A 23481-nucleotide genomic window follows, 5' to 3' on the forward strand; every position below is an offset into this window, starting at 1 on the left:
TTGTTTTAAAATAAACAATCCAAATGGGTGTATGGTTCCGTTCCTAGTTTCCCACCTATGCAAAATGCATGCAGAATGGACACTAGCCGACCAACAACAAAAGGGAAGTGAACAGAGCTAAATAAGGCCGTCTTTCGTGCATGAGGTTCAAGGTCGCACTATAAGGATACCCTTATAAAGCAACACAAGTTGTACAACATTTTGACTGTATGTTGTAAAATTCACAGTAGATACGCATATTGGAGTTGTAGCATATGCGTTGCAGATTTGCAGCTCATGACGCTATCGTGGTACATATGGAAAAAAAGAAATAAACGGAGGAAAGGAGAAAGAGGCGCAAGAAACAGAGCCCCTATTCTCCCCTCATCTCCCTCAAATCGCCGCCACCCACCGCCTCGTCTCCCTCCTCTGATCCACCTCGTCGCGGGCCTTCCCCCTCCACTCCTCCCACCTTGCAGCTCCGGAGGTTGCTGGACCTGCCTCATCCCCCACCCACCCATCCCCTCTCATATCCCATCTCTCTCTTCACGTGGCTCCCCGCTGCGCCACCTGCGGCGGCTGATTCAGGCGACGTCCGGCGAATCCCACCATCTTGAAGCATAGCCTGAGATTCCCTTGCATCACGGCGCCCTTCCATCCGGCTAGATCCGGCGCTCGCGGCCACCAAAGCCCACCCGCGACCCTCCCCCATGGCTAGGGTTTCCGTCATGGGCTCTGGCGCCGGTGGCCATGTCGTGATCCTCTCGTCCGGTGAGTGCATGCCCTCCCCTGGCTTCGTGCTCTCTCCCTCTCCCACCTTTCTCTAACATCTGTGTTTCTCTTCTCCTATAGACGTGCAGGGATGAACGACCAGTGGATAGCCTTGCCGCTACTCGGAATGAAGCAGCCATGGAGCTTCCTCCTCCTTCTCCTCTGGTTTCAGGTGCGTTTGGTCCACTCCTCCTCTCTGCTCCCAAGTCCTCGATCTGCCGCAGTTAAGACTGGTGCTTCGTAACTCCCTCATTGCGTTGCTTAGTCACTAGACACACCCAGCTAGGTTTTCTTTGGTTCATTCATATGGTTCGTCTTCATCGCCATGGATGTGCCCTCACAACCAAACGGACCAACATAGCTTCATGGATATTATTTAACCCAGGTAAGGATAAAACTGTGAATCTAAGTAGGACGCACCGACATTAAAGCACCAATATAGCGTCAGCATGCTTAAGTTCTGCACAGCGCGCGCATGTGGGGATTGTACGATAGATCAATGTCGTGCATTAAGCCTGCCAGTCACACTTCGCGCTTATCTTCACTGTAGTTAGTCTGACGAATTCCTATAATCTAATTAGTAATTAGGTGTGGACACCTATGTTCTGTTTTTTTCTGTTCAAGGGAGCAGAATCGTCCGATTTGGCCTTCCGTAAGGACCAAATTAACAACAATAGCGAGGAATATTAGGAGTTAATCCACTGCTACATATATTTCATTACTGTCATAGTTGGTATAATCATATTTTATAGTAGAAATATTTAGCATAGATGTCAACACGGGCACAGATATGTCAAATCCACATGTATTTGCATGAGTACTACTTTTTTCTATGTCTGAAGTCTGAACGAATTAAGTAACGGCTAATGATTTCAGCGAAAGAACTCTTTTTTTTTCTTGGTGTATCCGCATATTGCACCATTTTGTTGTATGAGAGGCACTATTACAGCCTCCATATTAATTCAAGAAGAGAGTTACAAAGAATCATTGGATGTGCTAGGCAATGAAATGTAAGGCATTACATTGTAGATTGGTTCGAGAGAGTCGGTTCAGTACTATAGGCCTGTGCGTGACAAAAGAAATATATTAATCCAAGTGGACATTGTTTTCCTGCAAAAACGAGCCAGATCCATCTGGGATGTGACAACGAAGTGCTGAGCAAAGAAGTGGCTTGGTGGGGATGGCATGCTTGATTTGCTCTACTGTAAATTATCATGTGCCTTCTCTCCTTTTACTTACTAATTCTCTCCCTGAAGCTGGAAAGAGACCGTGACATGCAAATTTGATCTTGTGAACCTAAAAAAATTATGTTTTCTTTCTAAATGTCCCAGCAGAAGCTAAGATTTAGCTTCACTGATGTAAATAATTCATAAGAGGTTTGCATCCTTCCTTTTTATTTATGTACGTTATCGATAATGGTGCTGCTTATGCACATATTCAGGTTGCAGTCAATATTCATCGTAAGCAGAAGTTTTTTTTTGAAGAGCTATCTTTTGAGCACATGTTCAGGTTCGTTTGATATCTAAGCAAGGATAAAACTGATGGTTACTACCTGATATGTCTTTCTCTAAAAAAATAAAAGTATTTGATACTCTACCTTAATTATACATTAAAATTTAACAAGCATGGGAAAGTCTGAACGTCACATTTGTAGATTCTCACTTTTTAGCTTAAGATCAAGATTCCACAAGGCTAATTGATCTGTTAAATTGTATTCAGTTCTGGTGTGGAAACTCATTTACAAAAAATGTGTATTTTATACTTTTAGTTCCAATTGTCAATACTAGAAAGAGAACGCCGAGTTTGATCTTCAATCAAAATGAGTAACTGGAGCATCAGGCTCTTTTAACTAAAACATACATTAAGGTAATCATATATGTTATACTACATCATTTGTTCAGATGTCATACTTTAAGCTAATGACCCCTGTTTTCTTTGCTACACAAAACTATAAATCGTTCCCATCTGATTTATTAAACTTCTATTCCATCATATAATGAAGCTTATATTTTCAAAAGCTGTAGGTTTGTTCCAAAGCGTGGTGAGCACCTGTAGGTTTGTATGTTTCGTGTTGGATGAGTCAAACCAACTAGAGCTATATGTTTTGGTTTGGTTTTAGATGACTAAAACCGTTTTGGTTCAGTTTGCTAACTAACTGGAGAACATAAGAGAAGTGGTACTGTCACTCACATTGCCCTTGAATGCACATCAGCACTTAGTCTATTGTCCATATAATTTTACTGAGCCATGTTGTTCTGCAGGATGTGTCGTATATTGTGGCAATGTGATTAGTCATCAATAACAACTACACTCATGCTGGTATCTTATCATAATCACATCTCAATAGTTTTCAAACTATAGTGCTAGCTTGTTCATTTGTTTCTTACTTATTATTTGCTATTGGACTTCTTATTTTCTCTTGCTACAATTGTAAGTTGTGATACTAAATTCAAACTTGAGGGTGCTAAAATCACAAATGTATTCTGGGCAGTGCATGTCGATATGGCACTTGTGAAATTTAGTATGAAGTCGCAAAAACTGCAATACTCTCGGTAATGCAGAAAATACAAAGATTGCATTGCCTTCAACCTTAGTACATGTGTAATATCCTGCCTCTATCGTCAATGCATTGTGTGTTAACTGTTCATTTTGTTATTTTCTTTGTAGATTCAAAAGATATGTGGATGATTATATGGGTGCATGGCAAGTATAGAGCAATGATAATGACGATGTTCCGGTTCATGATGAAGATGATGGATGCTTTCAGTTTTGATTATGTAGTAGGGATGTTGTTCCTGTTGGATGATGTTCCTCGACGAAGTTTTAGTTAAGGTGTAGGGATGTTGATTGATGCTTTCAGTTTGATCTTCGTTGTCAAGAAATTATTTAGATTATGCATCACATTTGGATGATGTTCCTCCTGTAATACCAACTATCGTAATCCGACAGTTTTATTCAAATATGGGTCCTTCCTCTTGCAAGTATATTCTCTTTTTCTTCCTTACTTCATATACATAATTATCATCATTATGTTGAGCATTAATTTAATTTCTGGCAATAAATAAATGTATATATAAAATATTATTCACATTATATATGTAAAAATAGCTGAAGCATTGCAGATTCTCTGTTGCCAAGTAATGAGATTTGTATTCCAGTACATTAACCACCAACATATATAAGGTGTTATAAAATCGGTTTTATTTGTTGTACTCTTGCGATGGTCCCTTTTACCAATGGCCGTATAAGTGTTGCATTATGCGCTAGCAACACTGGATAAGGCAACGCATCCCAAACCGTTGGTAAAGACACGAGCAACACATATATGGACTTTTAGATACGGAAAAGAGCATTGCTATAGGTGGGGTCCTGTTGTAGTGTCGATAATATGGTGTATCAGTTAATTGAAAAGTCAAACCTCTTTAAGATTGGTCAAATTCGTAGAGAAATGATCAATATCCATAATATTAAATCGGCATCAATCTCATCAATAGATTGCTGCTGGTTGATTTAAAAAACCGTGAACCAGATTCAAAATTGAATACCTCAATGGAATGGAAGAGCTCAAAAATCATAGATCATAGTGAATTAGAAGAATTGAATAAGAGAGCTCGTTAGAAAATTGTTAACCCAGTCAAAATCGAACGACTTAATTCCAAATTAAAGACCTCAGTTGATTGTGAGGCCTCTAAAATTAGGGTACATAGTCTATTAGATGATTTCAAATATCTATCGAAACTTTCCTTTTGCGGGGAACTCTTGTTGAAACTTAAGTATACCTTTCCTAAAGAGGTTATTAAGCTACACAGGAGTAGGTGGCGTGGCAGCGTAAAAACAATCGATCAAACCTCTCCCCTGGGTCGCCCCCGCGCGGCGACCAGGGGGAACCCTAGCGCCGCCAAGCCCTTGGCTCCTTCTCCCACCTCTCCCGCCCGCCGCCGCCGGGCAAAGCCCGGTTGGCGTCGGCGGCGGCGGCGGGATCTCTCCTCCCCGTAGCGGCCGGACCTGGCGCGGGTGGCGTTCGGCGGCGGTTGGCGGTGCGTTGGCGACGGGGCGCGCCGGCGAGGACTCAGGGGGCGACGGCAGGAGCTGCTTCCCCCGGTGGTCGCGTGGGGGGGCGTTCGGGGCGCTCCTATGGTGGTCGTGGTCGATCTGTTTCAGATCTGACCGCTGGTGCTTCAGGGGGTGCGGGGGATCTTGGGGCGGCGGCCTCGATCGGTGGCGCGCGGTGCAGCCTGCCTGGCGGGCGGCACCCGCGGTGCAAACGGGGGGCCTTCCACGACTGCGTGGGCGGCATGAAGGCGGCGGCGCTACGGCGGCTCCTCGATGGCCGACCGGAGTTCCATGAGAGGCGTCGTCTCCGACTCGATCTACTCTGGTTCGTGCTGGCTACGGTAGCGACTACGGTCGACGCCAATACTGCCTGGATGGATCTGGCGGGTGGGCATGGATCCGGGGGAAACTCCAGGCCGGCGTGGTGGCCGCACCAAAGTCGACGCCCTCGGCGCCGATTCCCTTCTTGGAGGCTTCGGTGTGGATCATACGCCCCCACCTCTGCCATGAGCGCAGGCGAAAGCCTCTGTTCCTCTGTTTGGGCGACGATGGCACTTTGGTGTCGTGTTCCTTCCTGAAGGCGTCGGCCGAGGACTGCTCATGGTGGTGGAGTTGCTAGTAGTTCGGAGTCGACGCGAGATGGCATGTACGTGGAGCGGTGTGGCATCAACAGTATCATCGACGGTGGGTCTCGGCGGCATGGCGCAGTGGAGACTCGGCGTCCGATGCGCAGAGATGGACTCGCGCAGGAGGAGGAAGCTTTCTGGCGTCGTGGTGGCGTCGACGGTAGCTAGACCGTGCAAGGTAGATGCAGCAGTACAGCTTCGAAGATGGATTGATGGCAAGTGGCTGCGGCGGCCTCATACCCGGCAGGCGTCCTGGTTGAGGAGCACGCCGGACTGGTGGGTGCCCATACCCGGCAGGCGTCCTAGTTGGGACCTCAGGTCTTAGATGTTAGGTCTGGCTGCGATGTCTGTTTGGTGTTAGGCCTAGACTATCAGCGCCCCTTCATCAATTGGATAGGTGTAGCGACAGTTGTTGCTTAGACGGTGGCTTTAGTTTTACTGTTGTATGACTTTGTAAGGTCTTATGAGAATAATTAATAAAGTGGCCGTATGCATCACCCAGATGCAGAGGCCGGGGGTCATCCACCTTTTCAAAAAAAAAAAACCATCTATAAGAATAATAATAAAAAAAGGAAGATGGGGTGTGGTTTCATTCTGCAAAATGCATGCAGAATGGACACTAGCCGGCCAACAACAAAAGGGGGATGAAACACATCCAAATAATGTTGTATTCGTGCGTTGGGCACATCAAGGTCGAGAATGGTAATTTTGTTTGCATATACGTACTTTAGTTATCTAAAAGCTCTTATATTTTTTAGTGATTTAAAAGCTTTTATATTTCTTTATAGAGGGAGTACATGTTTTGATACTGAGATTAGTTGGAAATAAAAATGGAAATACCATGAACCTCATGCCAAGATCGTGTACTGCTTCTAGAAATGACAAAAGGGGAAAGTGTGTGCTTCAGGTGAAGGTGATAAACGAGCCTTGCTACAAGTTTGATCCTGTTCTGGGACCATGCATGCACCGTGTTCCTATCCTAGTCAAAGAGCCAACCCATCTGTTGGGCATGCCTAGTTGCCTACCAAAACACAAACTAAGTGTGAGCCGTTTTCTGGTGAACTTGGCACCGACTGATGCCTATATAAATCGATACCCTGCACCTTTCTCGGTCGTCTAGCTAGCTCGTTAGAGATTGAACATGGATATATGGTTGTTGCTTTAAAGATTTGTTGAAATACCATGGGATGTTGGAGGTAAACTAACCACACCGATGGCGATTGACAAGTGGTGCAGAGCCTGATCGCTCTACCAGCACCACGCCACGACTGCTGGTGAGCAGCACCCTTTGAAGGGGAAGCTGAACGACGATGAGTGAAGAGTGGGAACAAGAGTGCGCCGGTAGACCAGGGTCGAGTTAAATTATGTGTATGGGGGTGTGGGTAAGAGTAGTTGGACTTGCATGTGACAAAGACCTGTGTAATCGGGTAACACAGCCTGAAGCTGAACGTTGTACTCGTCCAGCTATCCAGCTAAGAAATGAAGGAGCAACTCGGGAAGTGCCTATCTGAGCCCGAGCACATATGTGCTCTTTATCGCCATCGTTTGCTCAATTTGAACCGCTTTTTGTATATAACGTTGTATAGCAATCTGTATTTCTTGTAAAGCCTGTCATCTGGTCCACCTTTGTCGGTTCATAAATGCAACGGCCAGCGTTACACACAGAGAACCACTCACGATATGGGCCACGGCTCGGTTACCACCTAGCCTAACGCCGTCCACATATTTACTGCCCCAAACTCCCATCCCACCAATCCCTTCCCTCCAAGACCCCCTAAAAGAATCCATTCCCTCCAAGATTCCTCTTCATCCTCATCGGTAAAAAATAAATCATGCTCCGACTTCGTTATATAACGGTTCACCATACGTGTTTGCTACGGGAATCACAAACTTCAACACAAGTATTCCTCCAATTCACAATTACTCGCTAGCATCACTCTAATATCACCATCTTTATATCGTAGACTGGGCAACTTGTGGCAGAGAGGATGGACCTGAAATGTTAAGCAGTACAAGACCAGATGGTCCTAATAGATAATTAAGGTACAATTGATGTGTTAATTGAACATGTGATGTGAATTTAGCTTCTGCTACATGTTTATTTATTTTTACCATGTCAACATTTTGCTATAATCATGCCTCCTGTCATCATGCTTTGAGGTATCAATCTGAGACTGGATATTCAGCCTGTCAAGTAACATAGTTTAGATTCCCCTTGTTGATGTTTGATCATGTGTGAAGTCTCCTTCATCCTCCTGGTCCCTAGTCAAATTCTCTGCCCAATCAGCCAAATCATCCTGGCCATCTTCCTATCGGTATTTACCAAGCTGTTGCCATCTGTCAGAAACTGAAGAGTATGTAAACAACAAAAGTACATGCTATGCGTTGTTGAAAGAGTTCAGGCTACATATGTGCCTCGTATTGCCTCTGCGGTTGTTTGTTCTGTCTGATATTTGCCATACCGATTCATCTACGAGGATCAGCATTAGCTCTGTAGTTGTTCTTTTATTGATAAATGCAGCGCTGCCCCAAGCATCTGCATTGTTTGATACAGGCATCCAATAAGCTCCGTGACTAGCTGAGAATTTACAGCTTCAATTTTTATACCGGGGTGAGTGATGAGAGTCAAATTGGACTGATTTTATTGTCTACTTTATAGGTACCCAGAGCTGCTTAACGACCTCTTATGTGAAACGATCCAACATATTTCAGAACCAATCACATGCTGAGAGAAGAGATTTATTTGACAACAAAGCAAATAGGAGCTGTGCGAAAGCTGCTGTGAATATTTCAGCTCCATATGAATATTTCATGTTGATGACCTCACGGGATCATGATATTTAAGATAGCTGAGAATTATGTCTGTAGAATTTACATTTCTCGGGGATAATGACCACATGGTTCTTGTGTTTGACCTGAAGATGCTCCAACATTTCCCCCGGATCTCACGGTGACGACGACATGAAACCGCTTTTCAACCCAAAGAGGAGCTGTTACAGTTTGATATTAGCCGCATATGTAGACACATGAATGATTTGGTTATGTTGTGAACAAACTTCATTTCCCAACTAAATGCAAGGGGCAAACTGCCGCTCCCTGTTTCGGATTCGTGTTGCGCTGCCATCCGGCGTCCACCGTTGCACATCACCGCTCCCCGTGGAGGTAACCACCCCACTGTTTTTTAGTGCTTTTCACGGTTTTCATGGGGCGGGAGCGCTAGGGTTTGGTGGGGAAGTGCATGGGCATGGCCGCAGAACGGCACCGAGCACCGCGGTGTCGGGGAAGTGTCCCACGCGGTACCCTAACAAGACGAGTGGCTCGATTGGGGTAGGGGTGGGTGGTTTGAAGGGGAGCCATGGTTTTTTATGAGAGAGGCATGCTGAGAGGTGTGGGGCCAGGGTTTGGGGGTTGAAGTGGATCTACGCCGACGGCCTAGCCGTCGGCACAACCGACACGTGGCGGCCACTAGGCTCTTCCTGGCGTGCAGATATGCTAACGGCCTCCCCGTTGGCATAGATATGCCACATGGCTCCTCCTGGTTGGGTAGCAGTTCACGACGGCGCCGTCAGTCATCGTCAGGCGTCAAAGTTTGCCGACGGTGGTTTTATGTCGACGGCTGTACGGAAGCCGTCGGCATAGAGGCCTATGCTGACGGCTAATCTATGTCGATGGCCTGCCCGGGGTATGCCGACGCAAATGTTGCCGATGGGCTATGCCGGTGGTGGCCGTCGGCATAGGCCTATCCCGACGGGAAACTGGCCTATGCCGACGGCTCTGGACCGTCGGCATAGTACATCAATCTGGTAGTGGATAGGGGAGACATGGCCTTTAGGCCGCATCGACCCGATGCCGAAGGACTGTTCCTAGCCTCAAGGAGTGAATCTGAGAGGCGTTACTGGAGCAACTGAGTGGGTACTGGGAACTGTAGAGATGAGGATATATCTACCGGAGAGGGCGAACAAGATCTCGCGGAGTGGAGCTCACTCTCGTATTTTGCATGTGCCCTTTTGATAATAGCATTGTCCTTACATTCAATGTTGATCTAGGATCCACTGAAAGCCTCTTAAGTTACAAATTATAAGCTCCAAAGAACATCCTCTTGTAAGCACAAAAGGTAGGGGGCACCATTGATACTTTCACTTATCGAATGGCCAAGTTTGTGAAACAAAAATGAAAAATCATTAGTCCTCTTAATTAACTTGTCATTAATCACCAAACCCCAATAACAAGTAAGACTTTGAGATACTATAGTATTGACTATTGAGACCACTTACAATTTTATGTACATTGGGCATCATTTATTCAAAAAAAAAACATGTTTGAGATTCTAATAAAAGTACTGAGATCGCTTGCAATTTATTCTATGGATAAAGTTTAGTTTAGTTTCTACAAATACCCGCTTCAGCGCGCTAAGTATGTTTCTAGTTTATGTAAAGACTAAAAAACCTGTTTCAAATGAATTAAGTTTTATTTTTGTCCTAAATCAACCATTTAATATAAGTTTGAATATAAAGAAATTAGTTTACAACAAACTTAGAACTTCTTTAATTTGAAACAGAGCGAGTAGGCGTCATCAAATTCTAGTTGGTTGTATGCCCCCTATACAGTGGCGGAGCCACCTCCCGGCGACCCTGGGCAGCTGCCCGGGCTCTGCCCAAATACTTCCATTAAATTACACTAAGAAACTGAGAATTAATCACCAGTCTTTGTGGGCAAATGCCTATGGAGCACACCCCTTTGTATTTTGCCCCGGCTCCATGGACGGGCTAGCTCCGCCACTGCCCTATATGTATACCAGTATAAAAATATGTAAATGGAGATTTTGAAAATTTAGCAGATTTTACAAATATTATTATTTAAGGACTTTCTTAGAAAATACAACTCACTTTGATCCATATTAATTGACGCTGCTTTACAAAAATTTAGCAGATTTACAAATATAGCAAAATGGGTCAAAACAACTTTTTTTTTGAACATCTCAACACCCCTTTATTAACTTGTAATCAGAACAGTATCACTTACAAGCAAAGGAATGATGGCTTCAGGTGCCTCATCAAACCAAGAGTTGGGGGGGGGGGGGGGGGGGGGGGGGGGGGGGGGTAATTTGCAAAGTCTAGCTAGTTCATCTGCAGCAGAGTTAGCTTCCCTGTGGCAGTGTTCAAACCGTACATGAGAGAAGTCCCTTGCCATATGAAAGCAATCATCCAGAATAGCTGCCGATGTTCCTGACGAGTAACCTCCATCTTGCATCGCAGAAATTAAATCACTATTGTCCGAATTTATTATCAGCTTGTTGCAACCCACAGACATGGCCAGGTTCAGACCAAACCGAAGAGCAATAGCCTCGGCCATGAACACATCCATACAAACATCAACAACATTGTTGCTTGCTGCTATGAATTTACCAGCAGTATCGCGCAAAACAGCTCCAACCGTACCTTGGAGCAAGTCCGGGTCAAATGAGGCATCGACATTTAGTTTGGTATATCCCGGCGGCGGTCTCGTCCATGGGTTCCTTTTCTCCCTCGCAGCCTTGGCCGCCGCAGCAATAAAGTTCTTAGCAAGGGCTCGGACTGACAGAACAATCTGGGCTGCTTGTTGATTCTGCTCGTCGTGCACCAATTTCCTTCTCTCCCACCATAGAAACCACCAGGTGATAGCTATGATCAAGTTACCATTCCTCTGACCAAGGACTATGGTCTCATCCACGGGCAGAGATAGGAGGTATTCCAGGACCGCTTGTCCCGCTCGATTAACCATACATCCTCTCTGATGCTATCCAAACCCAGCTTCCTCCATACTTCTTTTGCTTTTTTGCATTGGAACAACATATGCTTCACACTTTCAACATTTTCACACGCCGGACATTTTGTGGTAATTTTTAGATGCCTATCCGCGAGGTTGACACGACAGGGCAGGGTGCCATGTAGTGTTCTCCATAGGAAAATTCTCACCTTTGCAGGGCAGGGCAGGGCAGTTTCCAAATGAATTCCCAAATTGGATTTGGTGCAGCTGCTATAGGGGTGTTTCTCCTTGGGGCTTTCAGATCATAGTGGCTCCGCCACACCTCCAGATAGCCTGATTTGACAGTAAAGATGCCTTGTTTCGAAGGGTGCCAAGCAACAAAATCAGGCATATTAAAAGATGGCAGTGGGATATTTAGTATCCTATAAGCGTCAACCGGCCAAAAAGTTTGGTCCACCAACATCGCGTCCCAATGGCCTGTCATAGGATCAATCAAGACTGAAACCTTGGACAGCAGGTTGTTACCTCTTGGGGTGATTGGTAGTCTAGAGGGAGATTGAGGGATCCAAGCATCCGACCAAATGTTTACTTTGTGCCCATCTCCAATTCGCCATATGTACCCGAGCTTTAGAGTCTTGACCCCCTCCATAATACTTTGCCAAGTGTACAAGGATTTCTTCTTCAAGGGTGCATTCAGCAAATCACCATCAGGATAATACTTGGCTTGAAGTATTGTTGCACATAGTGAATCAGGGTCATCCAACAAACGCCATGCTTGCTTCGCCAATAGAGCCAGATTGAAGCAATGAATGTCACGAAACCCCATTCCCCCTTCTTTCTTTGGAACACACATTTTCCACCAAGCGAACCGGTGCATTCTCCTATGACTGGCATCATCACCCCACCAAAATTGCGCCATCGCGTCTGTTATTCCATTGCAATTTTTTTTAGGGATTTTAAAGACCGACATTGCATATGATGGTATGGCTTGAGCCACTGATTTCAGAAGTATCTCTTTTCCCCCAGTGATATGACCTTTTCTTTCCATCCCATTAATTGAATAATTCTGTCAATTAGATAACTAAAACAATCACTTTTGTCCAGCTCAACTTGTGCAGGCAGCCCCAAGTATCTATCATTTAAGCTTTCTGTCATAATCTCCAAAGTAGTGCATACCTGCACCCTAGTTTCAACAGGTGTGCTTGGGCTAAAGAAAATACTTGATTTTCTACACTCACTTTTTGTCCAGAAGCCGAACAATATGTATCAAGAATCCTTTTCAAAGTAACCGCATTCTGATTGTTTGCTTTCATCAAGATGAGCGAATCATCCGCAAATAAGAGGTTAGTCACAGCCGGTGTATCTCTGCATACTTTAACACCCTCCAGATCACCCGTATGTTCAGCATTCGATAGTAGGGCCGACAATCCCTCAGTACAGAGAAGGAAGAGATAAGGGGAGAAGGGATCGCCCTGTCTCAGCCCCCTAGATAGTTTGAAACTTTCTATTTCCTCAGAATTGAATCGCACCTTGTATTGCACAGACTTAACACATTGCATAACTAGTTCGACCCAACTTGCATTAAAGCCAGGTTTAGCAAAATAGCTTCCAAAAATACCCATTCCATGCGGTCATAAGCCTTGTGCATATCAAGTTTTAGTGCGCACCATCCTTCCTTCCCTTATCTCATACGCAATTAGAACATTGTCAGTTATGAGTCTTCCAGGAACAAAAGCACTATGGGTGGGTGAAATAATCTCTGGAAGCAAAGGCTTAAGGCGTGCATCAATCATCTTAGAAATAACCTTGTAAACCACGTTGGATAAACTAATTGGATGGAAATGTGATACGTTCTCTGGATTATTAATCTTGGTATCATGACAATGACCGTGTCATTCCAACCAGGGGGAATTGTGTTGAGTAACGCGGTAATTTCAAAAAAAAAAAATCCTACGCACACGCAAGATCCATCTAGGTGATGCATAGCAACGAGCGGGGAGAGTGTTGTCCACGTACCCTCGTAGACCGAAAGCGGAAGCGTTATGACAACGCGGTTGATGTAGTCATACATCTTCACGATCCGACCGATCCTAGCACCGAAGGTACGGCACCTCCGCGATCTGCACACGTTCAGCTCGGTGACGTCCCACGAACTTTAGATCCAGCTGAGGTCGAGCAAGAGTTTCGTCAGCACGACGGTGTGATGACGGTGATGATGAAGTTACCGTCGCAGGGCTTCGCCTAAGCGCTACCACTGGTGCGCGTCGGTCCTAAACAAACGGTTTTTTTACCCGTTTCCGCGACGGCATTTGGAACCGTCGCCAAGTGAGTGTGTGCGATAGGGTGTCCTTCCCACATGACCCAGAAATCATCAGGGATAGGCCCTCCGAGGACCCAGGCTGGGGCGTGTGCGATCGGGCGAGGCATCGAAACCCAGTCATTTCCGGAGGTATGTACATCCCACACGGTGAATCCCAAAAATCATTTCCGTAGGTATGTACATCCCATACGGTAATCCGAGAAAATCATTTCCGTAGGTATGTACATCCCACACGGCGAATCCTAGAAAAACATTTCCGTTCGTATGTATATCACACACAGTCAATCCAAGGAATACGTTTCCGTTCTTATGTACATCCCACACAGTCAATTCAGGAAAAACGTTTCCGTTAGGACGTAAATCCCACACAGTTTTATGTGTAGGCTCGTGTGTGAAAGGTATAACTATCACACATGGTCTTCCTTTGTTAACTGTTTGCTTTTATCAACTATATATCACACGATTTGATGAAGAAAACTGTGTGGCATTGGGCTATTCATCGCAACCGTTTTTACTGCTAGAACCGTTTGCAAAGGTCCATGACACATTTAGCAGGTTTATTAGTTTACAATTACTAATTCCAGTATTACGCAAATTCACATTTCATATCGAACAACTGTTTGCCAATTTCATATCAGGCACATAAATATATTATAACATCAAAGTATGATAGCTACATGAAAACAGCACAGTACAACATATAGCTAGTTCAACTTCATAAGAACAATATATTCATTTCCCTAATCGAGATCATCCAGGCTCGTCTTATCCACCTCTACTTTCAGTTCAGTAAAAACCCGTTTTGCACGGGCCAACTGGGAAAGTGCCTCCTCCTTCGCCAACACCATCTTAGCAAAGTCTTTTAAAAAAAAATCTGAGGTCATTCTCCACCTTCAACTTTTTATCCCGCATGTTGAAATATGCTTCAGCGTTGACAAGACTTTCTCTAAGCCTAGCTGTGTTCACTTCCTCATACATGCTCCAGAGCTTCGTTAGGCACATGTTCAAGGACTGTGGCACTCTTGATCAACCCACTCCAAGTAAGAACACTTCCGTTCATCCTATAATATTTAAAACTAGATCAGTAACAATTGTAGGGGAAATGGGTTTATAGCAACATAGAAAATCACCAATGCTTATTTTGAAAAACTGAAGAAACATGTTAATTATGACATATCTTCTCAAAAAGAACAATGTGCAAATGAAATAATTGGTACTGAGACAACAACCAAATTATGGAACATCAGAAGCTATAATTAACTACAATGAAGCTACAAGTTCTTACTCATGGACAATAAATAACAAATTGAACATTTTATGAGGAAGGTAAATATAACTGCAACAACATAGCGACAGTGTTTGGATGACATCAAATTGATACTAACAGGTGCGTACATGCACAAATTTAGTAATATAGAACTAATAGCACTAAGGTCGTCCACTATGTATGCCAAAACTGGTGTAAAGACAATTGTTGCTACATCTCGCACCGGTGCCCTGAACTGGCGAGCCGATGCCGCGGGAAAAAAATCAGGGACCCGGACTCCGGAGCACGTAGTTGCTCCGATGCCCAGTTCCTTCGTGCCATAAAGATTTAGTATTTTACTGCTTGGCTGCTCGGATGTGTGGACCAAACTTGGCTGCACAAACTGCTGAAGCGGTGCCAAATAATTTTCTAATGGCACCGCTGATGACATGGCAACAATTTAAGATACTAGGTACAAACTGTGACACTGTCTTAGGATGTGTTTGGTTGAAGGTGTGGTATGAATGAGTTGGGACCGTGACAGTGTCTGAATCACATCTAACAAATAATTTGTAACAACGGAAGAGGGTCTAACCTTCTCTGCACATGCCAGAAACTTCCTCCCAGTGCCCATAGAATCAAATGCAAGTAGCTTCACGCATGGAGATTGATGGTGACAACGAGCAGATAGATCTTCAGCCACCCCGCTCCATTCGTTGCCACTGATGGTCTTAGGGAGCTACAAGAGGAAGAAACGACTCAAATCGACCTCCGGGTAAAAATCCTTCATTCCAATTCATAGCTCGAGAGAGAGAAGAGAGGCATACCCGGGTGGTAAAGGAGTAGTCGCCGGAGGAGGAACCGCTGGAGATGTCTTTGAAGAAGACCATGGCGACCCCGGCGGTAGGATGCGAGACGGCGAGAGCGAGGAAGCGGCTATAGCTTAGCAAGGAAGGAAGGAAGGAGGAAACAGGGGAAATGTGACTTGTGGTCGGGGAGAAAAGGGGTGGGGAAGGGGGGAAGGGGGCGGGGTATATATTTTGGCGGTAGGCCAAAATTTTGGAAATGTGGAGGGAAACTTTGCGCGCGCTGCCGCCGGACCATTCACTTTGAACGATTGTGTGCATCGCACACGATTCTTCTGCTTTACATGCATGGGATGAGTTTGATAATTCAAATTTTGGTCTCAAGGCATGGGCACATTCACTTTGAACGCGCGCGGTGCCGCCGGACCATTCACTTTGAACGATTGTGTGCATCACAAACGATTCTTCTGCTTTACGCGCATGAGATGAGTTTGATAATTCAAATTTTGGTGGAAATTTCCCCGGGTACATCATTGCATAATTTAACATCGCTTGCTAATTTGGGCACACAAAAGAGCGTACAGCAGACAGACCACACTTACTGAATCGAGCAATTTTAGTAATTACACAGAGCCAATTGACCTAAACATTGCTCTAACAAAAGACCAGCATTAAAAACAAAGCCTAAGTACGCATAATTAAAAATCTGCCGCCGCGCCGGCCTATGCATTGCCAGTGTGAGATGATACATCGATGACTTGTCCTAGCGACATGCCGCCGTTGGTGGACTCCACGTCCCCCTGCTGAAGTCGACCGCATCCTCGTCCTCGTCCTCGGCGCCGCCCTCAAGGTTGTAGTACTCGTAGTAGTGGCTGCGCCAGAGCTCGCGTTGGTACTCTACCGCCGATTCCTCGACGGACAGACTCTTCTCTACCTCGACCTCGGCCACGCGCAACTCCTCCTCCCGGCGCTCCTCGATCTCCGCCGCCTTCTGCATCTCTAGCTCCCGCTCGGCGACCTCATGAGGAAGCAGGTGCTCCATGGACACCGCCGCCTTTTCAGACGTGGGTTGCATGCTGGAGTCCGAGGTGGCCTGGAATATCTTGGCGTGTGCATCCTCGATCTTGGCGTGGATGGCCTCGACCCGGGCCAGGGCGACATCAGCGGCACGGACGGCAGCTCGAGCGCTCTCGGTGTTTGCGGCCGCCGTCGCAGCAGCAGCTGCAGCCGTCTCGGCTGCTGCAGCTGCCCTGTCGGCTGCCGCAGACGCCCTCTCGGCGGAAGCGGTCGCGCTCAATGCGGATGCGGTGGCACTCTCGGCGTAGGCGGCCGCGCTCTCGGCGCAGGCAGCGGCGCTCGGGGGGACGCGGCCATCGTACGGGCCTTCACGACAATCGGAGTGACAAATCCTAATCTCGATCTATGCCAACTCGACAAACACCATCGGAGACACCTGTAGAGCATCTTTATAATCACCCAGTTATGTTGTAATGTTTGATAGCACACTAAGTGTTCCTCCGGTATTCGGGGGTTGCATAATCTCATAGTCATAGGAACATGTATAAGTTATGAAGAAAGCAATAGCAACAAACTAAACGATCATCGTGCTAAGCTAACGGATGGGTCAAGTCAATCACATCATTCTCTAATGATGTGATCCCGTTCATCAAATGTCAACTCTTGTCCATGGCTAGGAAACTTAACCATCTTTGATTAACGAGCTAGTCAAGTAGAGGCATACTAGTGACACTCTGTTTGTCTATATATTCACACATGTACTAAGTTTCCGGTTAATACAATTCTAGCATGAATAATAAACATTTATCATGATATAAGGAAATATAAATAACAACTTTATTATTGCCTCTAGGGCATATTTCCTTCAAATTGTGCATGTGTTAATGGCCTGGAGGATTTCCTGAACTAATTCATCACCAAGCATCGGCCAGAACCTCTTGTAAAATATGGAATGAAGACCATCTGGGCCTGGAGCCTTAAAATCTCCAATATCAAACAAGCCTTTTCTCACTTCTTCTGCCGAGAAAGGTGCAGTAAGCACATCGTTCATTTCATTTGTAACACGCCGTTGTACCCTAGAGATAATAGTAGGATCTGGATCAACCACTTCTGAGACAAAAAGCTTCACAAAATATTCCTGGTAGGGTTATTTAATTGATTCGTTCCTTGGTGCCATACACCATTATCATCCAACAACTTCTTTATCTGGTTACGCTTCTTTCTTGCAGATGCGGCTTTATGGAAGAAGGTTGTGTTTCTGTCACCGTGGAGGAGCCAATTTGCTCTCCCTCTTTGGGGGTCAAAAACAACTTAAAAGAGGCACGTACATGGTAATACGTTTCCAAGGGGGCAAAGCGTTGGCCATGTCTCAAGCACCTGTTCTACGAGATCGTGAATGGCTTCGCTATGGGTACGGTAGACTTGTCGCGCCTTAACTACGGGGCTATTAGATTGATACCTAAAGTAAAAGGGGCCGACGACATCAAGCTCTTTAGACCGATCACTTTGATCAACGTCCCTTTCAAAATCTGTGCGAAAGCCTATGCCTCGCGCTTGGCTCCGGTGGCGCAACGTGTGATTAGCTCTAGTCATACCTGTTTTCTCAAACACCATAACATCCTAGAAGGACCCATTGCACTTCAAGAAATTGTACACGAGCTAAAACGCACCAAGTCACAAGGCGTGCTCCTCAAGCTGGACTTTGAGAAAGCCTATGACCGCGTGAACTGGGAGTTCGTGCCAGAGGTCCTCCTCAAAAAGGGCTTTGAGGCGGGATTTGTACACCGCATCATGCACCTCATGTGTAGTGGGCACACGGCGGTTACCATCAATGCTATAATGGGCAATTTCTTCCGCAGTAAACGTGGCCTACGGCAGGGAGACCCGAGTAGCATCATGAATGAATTCATCAATAACCATCACTAAATCATTCTTTTCATGATCTACAAGCATAGAGAATTTTCTACTCTCCACATAAGCAAAATTATTCTCATTCGGAATAGTGGGATCACTAATTCCTAAAGTTGACACTCTTCCAAACCCACTTTAGATGATAGTATTATTCATACTCCAAAAGATATAAGTGAATTTCATGGAGCATTCTACAATTAATATAGACTAACCAATATCCAAGCTCAAAATGTATAAGTGAAGCACACGAAGCATTCTATAAAACCATACTCAAAAGATTTAAGTGAAGCACAAAGAGCAATTCTATAAGATCATACTTAAAAGATATAAGTGAAGCACATGAAGTATTCTATAAATTTATGAAGGGACATCTCATACTAGCATGGTTCTTAAAGAAAAATAAAAACACAAAGGACACAAATCATGTGAACAAAACAAAAACCGAGGTATACCGATAATTGTTGAAGAAGAAAGATGGGATGCCAACCGGGGCATCCCCAAGCTTAGATGCTTGAGTATCCTTGGAATATTTACTTGGGGCGCCTTGGGCATCCCGAAGCTTGAAATCTTGCCTCTCTTTATTCTTCTCACATTGGTAACTCCTCGTTCTTCGAACACTTCATCCACACAAAACTTTAACAAAAACTTTGTGAGATCCGTTAGTGTAATAAAGCAAACTACCACTTTAAGGTACTGTAATGAACTCATTATTTATTTATATTGGTGTTAAACCTACTGTATTCCAACTTCTCTATGGTTCATACCCCCCGATACTAGCCATAGATTCATCAAAATAAGCAAACAACACGCGAAAAACAGAATCTGTCAAAAACAGGGCAGTCTGTAGTAATCTGGATGTTTAGTAAACTTATGTAACTCCTAAAATTACGAAATAAATTTGAAAATTTGAACAATTTGTACATAAGTAATATGCAAAAAGTTTCATACCCATTTGACCTTCCAGTAAAAAATGTAAATTCATGCACTACAGCCAAAGTTTCTGTTTTTGTTCTGCACATAGTAAACAAGCAATCTAATCATCCTAAAACCAAAGCTTTGCACATTATTTTTATAATACAATGGATATACACAACGGGATAATTGTTTACAGAGAAACTTCCATGAAAAATTCTACATTGTTTCCGTGAGCATGAACACAAGTGCTCAAGGTCGACCCTCACTTCTTCAATGCATAACTTTCCAATCACTTCTCTTTTTGAAAAACTTTTTAGGCATGAGAGGCAAATAATTTTTTTTGTATTTTTATTCTTTAAATTTTTTTGTATGTTTCACCCACAACTAAACAGAAACAAAAAGGAAAAACAAAATCTACTTAGTGAAGAAAGCAAACAAGCACACGCGATAATATCAACCCCATGCTATTGCTCCCCGGCAACGGCGCCAGAAAAGAGCTTGATAATCCCCAAGTGCAGGGAATCATCGTAGCAATTCCCAAAGGTGGAAGTGATAAGTATGGAGTGTCAAACCCACAAGGAGCTAAAGGTAAGATCAATATTCTCTCAAGCCCTATCTGCCACTGATACGACTCTACGTACACCGAACATTTGCTTCCAACTAGAAACGAGAAATAAAACTACGTTGTGGGTATGAAGAGGATAACTTTGCATGATATCGGAGAGCTAAAATATAAAAGTAGGTGCTGTTATCATAAAGTTAGAATATATTACTAAATATTATAAATAGCGAGTGTGGAATAATGATGGATCGGTGTACGGAATCGTCCTAGACAATTGTTAACAAGACCGATAGTCGTCATTGCAATTTCATATGAGGGAGAGGCATAAGCTAACATACTTTCTCTTCTTGGATCATATGCACTTATGATTGGAACTCTAGCAAGCATCCGCAACTACTAAAGATCATTAAGGTAAAACCCAACCATAGCATTAAAGCATCAAGTCCTCTTTATTCCCATACGCAACAACCCCCTTACTCGGGTTTGTGTTTCAGTCACTCACCAACCCACTATAAGCGAATCATGAACGTATTGCAACACCCTACAGAGGGAATACCTCACGCTTGCGCGACACGGAGGGCACCATAGGACAGCACCAAAATAAAACATACAACTCGTACCAATCTAGATCATCAATCAACCCAAGGACAAAGGATATCTACTCAAAACATCATAGGATGGCAACACATCATTGGATCATAATATGTGGCATAAAGCACCATGTTCAAGTAGGGATTACAGCGGGGTGCGGGAGAGTGGACCGCGTAAAAGAGATGAGGATGGTGATGATGTTGATGAAGACGATCACCGCAGCGATGATTCCCCTCCCCATGGCACTCCGGCACCACCGAGAGAGAGGAGGAGAGGTTCTCCCCCCTTGTGCTTCCTCCTCCATGGCCTCCCCCCTAGACGGGGAGAGGTTCTCCCTCTGGTCCTTGGCCTCCATGGCCTCCGGTGATGATGGCCCCCTCCGGCAGGGTGCCAGAGAGGTCCTAGATTGATTTCTCGTGGCTACAGAGGCTTGCGGCGGCGGAACTTCCGATCTAGGTTATTTTCTGGAGGTTTCTGTATTTATAGGATTTTTTGGCATTGGTTTCACGTCAGGGGGGTCTCCGAGTCGTCCACGAGGCAGGGGCCCACGCCCAGGGGGTGGGCGCGCCCCTCACCCTCGTGGACAGCCCGGGACTCTTCTGGCCCAACTCTTTTACTCCAGGGGCTTCTTTTGGTCCATAAAAAATCATCAAAAATTGGCACGTCAATTGGACTCCGTTTGGTATTCCTTTTCTGTAAAACTCAAAAACAAGGAAAAAATAGAAACCGGCACTGGGCTCTAGGTTAATAGGTTAGTCCCAAAAATCATATAAAATAGCATATAAATGCATATAAAACATCTAAGATGGATAATATAATAGCATGAATACTTCATAAATTATAGATACGTTGGATACGTATCAGATCCCGGGTTCGAAGAAGATCCGAATATATTCGTGGTACTCGCAGAAGGGGTGTTTTACCAGGCGAGCTACGATGGCACGGAAGTATCCATTATCGCCGATTACCCTGGTCTTCTTCCTGCTTCCCACGTAAGTCGTTGAGAAAAACCTCTCTCGAAAGAGCTCCCTTGCATTGCCTCACCCGTCGCACTGTCTCGTACTCCACAGGGGAGATGTTCGGCGCGTCATACTACTACAGGGGCGCCTCCGGCGCCGAGCAAGGCTTCTAAAAGGAAGGTCGGTGAAGTCACGACCGGTCCCTCATCAAAGAGGTAAGGATTTAAGGGTATACTTCTACAGTTACATCCAACTGTAACTTGTACGCTTGTTTGACACCAGGAAAAAGGTTCACCGGACTAAACCCGAGGGTCCGGCCAGCCGTACTCCTCGCGCCCGGGATTTAGACCCCGTTGGAAAGGCAGGAGCCAACACAGGAACAGTGCCGGACTATCCTTCAGCCGAGGATTCGGAGAATATGTCCGTTACCAACTCGGAAGTGGAGAGCGCCATGAATCATCGGCGCTGTAGGGTTGTTTTACGAGACCCTGAGTTTTCGGAAGAGGCTTTTAATGCCTTCAGCTCGGCCGATGCGTACATCCGAACTGCTCGAAACGGGCTTAGTAGAGCCACGAAGCAGTATTTAACAGATGTGCGGGTAGGTTTTATTTTTCCGAAATAGGATAGCCATGTGCCAGTAGCCCCCGGGACTGAAAGCAGTTGGTAAAACTGATTTGAGGACCGTTATATCGCCAGGTTCTTACCGAGAAGAACGACCTGCTAGCCCAGGAGCTGGAACAGTGTCGGGCGCAGTTAAATGCTGCTACCACCGAACTGGAAAATTTGAAGAAATCGTCCACCGGTAAAGTTCCCCTTTATTGAGGAATAGTGAATGTATACCAACTGTGCTAATACTACCACTGACTGCATAATAGGGTCGCCTGATCAATTTGAGAAGGAGTTGAAGTCTGCCCAAGAGGGGGAAAAGAGGCGAAGAGGCAACACGCCGCGGGCGAACGTGTGCTGACCCGCGTCAGGGACGAGAAAAACAAGCTGCAGGATTCCAACACCAAGTTGGGTGAAGAATTCAAGGATGTGCGGGCCCAGCTATCCGACTCCGTAAAGGAGAACAAGAAACTGCGGGGCGGCATGTTCAGTATGTTTCCAAACTTGTTTGTTTTTAATAGTTCGGAGAGAAATGAAACTGATATAGCCATGCTTGGAGGTATATTAACGGGCCGTCCTGAAGAGGAGGTGTCCGGATCATCGTGTGATCTGCTGCAGAAGCTGTCGCAAGTGCACGAGCAGGCGCGGCTAGCAATGCGGAGTGTTGCCAAGGCTCTATGGCCATCCGCCTCCCCTCCAAGGAGTATGGAGGAGCTTGTAGAGCGGTTCAAGGGAGCGCGGCGGCGTATCCGGCTATGGAAGGTATCGGCCTGTCGAGAGGGTGCGCGAGAGGCGTGGGCCATGGTGAAGACTCGGTATACCAAGCTTGATCCTAATCACATGGCGCGTGTCGGACCGGTAGGGCCGAATGGGGAAGAAATTCCTGTTAGTTTAGTGTATGGCCAAGTAGAGGTGGCCGCCAAATATTCCCAACAGGATTGTAAGTTAGATCGCCTGTTGGACGGTATAGAGGAGGAAGTGCTTGAGTCCAAGTGACTATGTACTTTCCTCACCGTGTGGAATTCTAGCTGAATTGTATATCATTTGTCAGGGCAGACCTTTTCGCTTCAACCTCCGGACTCAAGGGTACAGAGTGTTTCCGGATACCCTCACGGCCGAATAGGCCGGGGCATGCCTGGAAAACTAGGCATAGGGGTCATAATTGCTTGAACAGACAAGTTGTATTCTGCTAATTATGTTATATTACATTTGAGTCGTAAGAAACATCTTCCAGAGAGAATAGTTCCGTTAAGGGTTCCTTTCCCTGGGTGTGCATGCATTAGTAGACATGTCCGAATTGTGATGTGAAAAATCACAGTATTTATAACTTCTGGGGGTTCACAATAGAGTGAGTGCAAAAGAGATTTTTCATCC

The 23481-nt window shown here is 45.2% G+C and overlaps 1 long non-coding RNA gene across 3 annotated transcripts; it reads left to right on the plus strand.

Moving 5' to 3' along the window:
* Positions 1–331: 331 nt before the first annotated feature.
* On the plus strand, positions 332–3712 carry LOC123122132 (uncharacterized). Of its 3 annotated transcripts, XR_006460081.1 has the most exons (4): positions 332–750; positions 832–3069; positions 3242–3302; positions 3418–3712. It is a non-coding gene; the product is annotated as an uncharacterized lncRNA (long non-coding RNA). The 3 variants fall into 3 exon arrangements; XR_006460080.1 differs by having other exon boundaries at positions 832–3302; XR_006460079.1 differs by lacking the exon at positions 3242–3302.
* Positions 3713–23481: the final 19769 nt, after the last annotated feature.

The sequence above is a fragment of the Triticum aestivum genome, chromosome 5D (assembly GCF_018294505.1).
Source record: "Triticum aestivum cultivar Chinese Spring chromosome 5D, IWGSC CS RefSeq v2.1, whole genome shotgun sequence".
Lineage (NCBI taxonomy): Eukaryota > Viridiplantae > Streptophyta > Magnoliopsida > Poales > Poaceae > Triticum > Triticum aestivum.